Source organism: Dipodomys spectabilis, unplaced genomic scaffold, assembly GCF_019054845.1.
Source record: "Dipodomys spectabilis isolate Male_0828 unplaced genomic scaffold, ASM1905484v1 ptg000420l, whole genome shotgun sequence".
Lineage (NCBI taxonomy): Eukaryota > Metazoa > Chordata > Mammalia > Rodentia > Heteromyidae > Dipodomys > Dipodomys spectabilis.
In genome coordinates this window covers 1,242,321-1,248,074 of record NW_024871097.1, presented here as the reverse complement: position 1 = coordinate 1,248,074, position 5,754 = coordinate 1,242,321, and the positions used below count along the sequence as shown (strand labels likewise).

At 39.1% G+C, this 5,754-nt stretch overlaps 1 non-coding gene across 1 annotated transcript; it reads right to left on the bottom strand.

Moving 5' to 3' along the window:
* Positions 1-4,711: 4,711 nt before the first annotated feature.
* Positions 4,712-4,875, bottom strand: LOC122097263. Its single transcript, XR_006145505.1, has one exon. It is a non-coding gene; the product is annotated as a U1 spliceosomal RNA (small nuclear RNA).
* Positions 4,876-5,754: the final 879 nt, after the last annotated feature.

Genomic DNA, 5,754 nt, shown 5'->3' with positions numbered 1-5,754 from the left:
GTAAACAAAGGAGGAGGCTGCAATGCTTTGTAAGAAATGTACGCATTATCCTGCCCATGTAACTGTAACTCCTCTGTACAGTATGTTCACAAATAAAATTAAATTAAATTAAAAAAAAAAAGAATATAGACTCCTATTCCATCCTGTAATGTTTTCAGAGTGTCTGCTTTGACTTCGAGGTCTTTGATCCATTTGGAGTTGATTCTGGTGCAGGGTGATATGTAAGGATCTAGCTTTAGTTTTCTACAAAATAGTTATCCAATTTTGCCAGCACCATTTACTGAATAGGCTGTCTTTCTTCCATTCTATTTTTTTAGCTCACTTATCAAAGATTAGATGGCTATAGGTCTGTAGGTTCATTTCTGAATATTCAGTTCTATTCTATTGGTCCTGAGGTCTGTTCTTGTGTCAGCACCAAGCTGTTTTGATTACTATGGCTTTATAGTAGAGTTTGAAATTTGGTATTGATATTCCTCCAGCAGTGTTCTTTCCGTTGAGGAGCGTTTTTGCTATTCGAGGACTTTTATTGTTCCATATGAATTTTTGGATTGCCTCTTCTATTTCCTTGAAGACTGAGGTTGTAATTTTGATAGATATAGCATTGAATTTGTAGATAGCCTTGGAAAGTATTGCCTTTTTCACGATGTTAATCTTTCCAATCCAGGAGCATGGGAGTTTTTGCCCTTTTCTAAGTTTTCTTTTGATTTCCTTTTTCAAGTTTTTAAAGTTTTCATCATAGAGATCCTTCACTTCTTTGGTTAAGTTAATTCCTAGGTATTTTATTTTTTGTGGGGCGAAGTTGCAGAGATTCTGTATAGGAAAGGACATAGCTAGCAAGATCAATAGGAAGCCCACGGTTTGTGCGAAGATCTTCACTAGGCATACAACGGACAAGGTTCTCATATATAAAATATACTTGGAACTCAAAAAATTAAATCGAACAACAACAAATCCTCAAAGAAACAACTACCCAATAAATAAGTGGGCTAAAGACTTAAAGAGAAACTTCTCTGAAGAAGAAAGAAGGATGGTCAATAGACACATGAAGAAATGCTCAACCTCCCTAGCAATAAAAGAAATGCAAATCAAAACAACATTAAGATACTACCTCAACCCAGTTAGAATGGCAAAAATAACAACAGATGCTGGAGGGGATGTGGACAGAAGGGAACTTTACTTCATTGTTGGTGGGAGTGTAAACTTGTTCAACCATTTTGGAAAGCAGTATGGAGGTTCCTGAAAAGACTTCACATAGAACTCCCCTATGACCCAGCAGTCCCACTTTTGGGCATTTACCCAAATGTTTACAAACAAGACCACACTAAAGCTACCAACACAACTATGTTTATTGCAGCATTATTTACCATAGCTAAGATATGGAACCAATCCAGATGCCCTTCAGTAGATGAATGGAAAATGTGGTATATATACACAACGGAATTCTATGCCTCCATCAGAAAGAATGACATTGCCCCATTTTTTAGGAAATGGAAAGACTTGGAAAATATTATATTAAGTGAAGTAAGCCAAGCCCAAAGAAACATAGGTCCCATGATTGCCCTTATTTGCAATATCTAGTATATGTATGAGTCATGCAGAAAAGGTCAGATTAAGTGATGTTAGGAAAATGAACCCAAAGATATGTATTTAAATGTTTCTTCTCATGCATTTGTTTCTAACGCAATTATAAGATTATTTCTTTGTTGCTTTGTATGTCCCTCACCCACAGTATAACCCCTGTTTTCACTGTATTTGATGTCAGTATAATTTGTGGAGGGGCAGGGGAAAAAAAAGTCGTTTAAATAAGGATAGTGGTGGATCTGTTGCAACAATTAGAAGTACAAGTTGTCATGTCGAAAACGAACTTTACAACTTGGGAGGGAGGAGGATTGGGTTGGGGGACGGGGGGAGAATGGGAAGGGATGGGAAGGGTAAACAAAGGAGGAGGCTACAATGCTTGATAAGAAATGTACTCACTATCTTGCCCATGTAATTGTAATCCCTCTGTACAGTATTTTCACAATAAAAAAATAATAAATAAAAAAAGAATATAGACTCATATTCAACTGAATTTCAAATTCAATTTTGGTTTCTTACCTGCTTTTAGTTAAAGAGGTAGACAGTATATAACTGAGCTTTATTCGCTTGTACAGAAATGTGGATGGTGCCAGGTATAGGTGACTCATGCCTATAATCTTAGGAGGAGGAGATGTAAGGATTGTGTTTCAAATCCAGCCCAGGCAGAAAAGTCCCCATTAAAATAATAGCAGGACAAGAGCCAAACTGATGAGCCAGATACTCTTCTGAAAAATGTTTAATATGGTAGATTGTTTCCCACATGTCAGTTTGTTATTCTGCTTCTAGTCAAAAAATGTCTAAGGCTCAGAAAAGGATTCAAGCTCTCTGTTAAACCATACTGTCGCCATTTTGTTTTTACTAAAGGAATAATTAATTTAGACATTGGTAGCTCATGCCTATAAGCCTTGCTGCTTAGGAGGCTGACATCTGAGGAACATGATTTCAGGCCAGCCCAAGCAGGAAAGTCCATGAGATTTGTCTCCAATTAAACAGTGATAAACCCAGAAGAAGAGGTATGCCTTAATAGAGTATTATTCCTCAGGAAAAAGCTCTATTTAAGCTGCCCTAAAACTTCAGGTCATATGTTTGGACATTGCCATCTACAATGCTGCTGGAATCTACCTTCTTTGGTGTGTGTGCCTACAGCCTGGATTTCACTCCTGTGGATATAGGATGCTTAGTCCTCGATCTTGGGGATGGCATGATCTATGTATGGAATATACTTCCCAGACAAACAACTATGATGCAAGCAATGATTGACAAGGTGTTAAGTCCAAAGTTAAAATGGTAAGGATGTATTATGTTTAGCTTTTTTCTTTAGTCAATTGCTTTTTAAAGTTTATCTCCTTATTTAATGAATCTAGGAAATCAAAGTTAATATTGAGGATTTTGGTGCAATTTGAAACTAGGCAAGTAAGAGCACCCATTGTCCCCATATTCAACATTTGAAATTATTAAAACTTTGTTCAGATGTTTTAGTCATCAGAAATTTGAGCCAGGGATGGGAGCTCACACTTGTAATGCTATCTGCTGCCTCTTGACTGATACAGAGAGGATTATGATTTGATGTTAGCCCAGGAAAAACATTCAAAATATTGGATCTCAATCAATATCTGAACCCCATGCATTGTACTTCTTATTTCATCTACTCAGAAAAGGTAAAAAGAAGGATTGTGGTCCATGCTGGCCTGTTCATAGAAATAAAACCCTACCACAAAAATGGCTAAAGCTGAGCTGGGTGCAGGTGGCTCATAACTGTAATCTTAGCTATGCAGGAGGTGAGATCTGAAGATCACAGATCAAAGCCAGCCCAGGCAGCCCAGTGAGACTCTTATTTCCAATAAACCACTAGAAAACGAGAAGTGGTACTGTGGGTCAAGCAGTAGAGCCCGCGACTTGAGCTGAAGAGCTCAGGGACAACACCCAGGCACAGAATTCAAGTCACATAACCGAAAGAAGAAAAATGGTGGCTTGGAAGGTGGCTCAGTGGTAGAGCGCTTGGCTTGCGTGCCTGAGTCCCTGGGTTCGATTCCTCAGCACCACATAAGCAAAAAGAAAAGAGCCGGAAGTGGCGCTGAGGCTCAAGTGGTAGAGCACTAGCCTTGAGCTGAAGAACTGAGGGACAGCGCCCAGGTCCAGAGTTCAGGCCCCATGACTGGACCCCCCCATCCCCCCCCCAAAAAAAAAGAAAAAAAATGACTAAAGCAAAAAAAAAAGCAGGTGTATAACTCATCTGTTAGAGTACCTACCTAAAATCATGAGACTCTGAGTTTAAGTTCTAAGATAGGTGGGGAAAGGATGTGAAGGAATAGAAGGAAGAAAAGAAGGAAGGGAGGAGTTATTCTGTATATTGTACTTGCCTAGCTATTTCATTAAGGTGGCTTCTCATTCCTTTTTCTTCTTTCTTCTTCTTCTTTTTTTTTTTTTTTTTTTTTGGTCGGTTGTGGGGCTTGAACTCAGGTCCTGGATCCTGTCCCTGATCTTTTGTGCTCAAGGCTAGTGCTCTACCGCTTTGAGTTACATTGTCACTTATGGTTTTCAGGGGTTAATTGGAAATAAGAATCTCATAGATTTTCCTGCCCAGGCTAGTGTGGAACATTGATACTCAGATCTCAGCCTTCTGACTAGCTAGAATTACAGGTATGAGCCATTGGCTCTGGTCACCTATTTGTTTTCTTTCTTTTTATTTTTTGTAAGTCATGGGACTTGAACTCTGGGTGCTGTCCCTGAGCTCTTCAGGACAAATGAAGTGCTCTACCACTTGAACCAGAGCCCACTTCTGGTTTTCTGGTGGTTAATTGAGGATAAGAATCTCATGAGCTTTCCTACCTGGGCTGGCTTTGAACTGCAATCCTCAGATCTCAGCCTCTTGAGTAGTTAGGATTACATGTGTAAGCCACCCGCACCCAACAGCCTCATTTATTTTCTCATGGTGAGTTCTAGCTGATTTCTCTACTCCTTGTAGTTCCTAGCAACTACAAAGTAGGCCTAGAAGTACCTCATCCTTTACAGTAGTCCTTAGGACCAAGCGACTGCTGAGTGCAGGAAAGGAGATGAGGCCAATATAAAATACAATGCTATCTATCTATCTATCTATCTATCTATCATCTATCTATCTAGTTAGTTAGTTATCCAGGGTAGAGCACTAACACAGTCCTCCACTACCACAATTTATGCAGTCGAATTTCTCACATTTGAGGAAATCACAGGAGTCAGCACATCTGGAATGTAATAGATAAGCCTTTCCCTGGGAAAATCACCTTCGTAATCATGGTATCTCCCCTCCCAGGTAAGTAACAATGCTGACTTGGTATTTTAAAAACTAACAAACACATGACAGTAGTTCACATTTGTAATCCTAGCTACTCAGAATGCTGGAATCTGAGGATTAAGCTTTAAATACTAGATAAATTTTGCTGAATTTTGATTAAAGCTCCTTTGGTGTTTTTAATTGTAGGTTTTATTTATTTTCTTATTTTACTGTTTCTTACTGTGACTACCAAAAAGCTTAGTGACTTACATGGCTTGTATTCCTGGATTACTTTGGAGGTGCTCTAAGCCTTCATCAGAGGCCAAATTTGTTCTACTCAGCTGAGTAGCCAGCCACAAAGCTGTAAGTGACAATACCTACAGTAAGCAAAATTACATAAAATTAAAAATTCAGACACACAGTTACACTAGCCATATTTCAAATAAAAATAGAATTCAAGTTTCAGTGAATGTTAGTAGTTTTAATGCATTCATTCTATCTGTGTCCCCTGTGACACTGCCACAGAAGAATGGAATACTTACGGCATATCATGTAGCTCCCAAGGCATGGTGGTAGTTACTCTCTTCCTTTACAGAAAATGTTTGCCTGTACCCTAGCGAATATCATTTATTATGCAGAGCTACCCACTTTTCTATATGCAGTTATGTCTCCCTCTCCTTTTCTCCCTCCCTCTCTCTTCCCTCACCCAATCCCTCCCTTTCCTTGTTTTAGGAATCAAAACTCATGCATGGTAAGCTGCTAAGCTGAATCCCAGCCCTGTGTTTGATCTTGTGTTTGGTGAGGGGGTACTTTTTCAGGACTTGAACTTCTGATCTTTTGTGCTCAAGGCTAGTGCTATGCCATTTCAACCACCGGTCCGGTTCTGTCTTTTTGGTGGTTACTTAGAGATAAGGTCTCCTTGACTT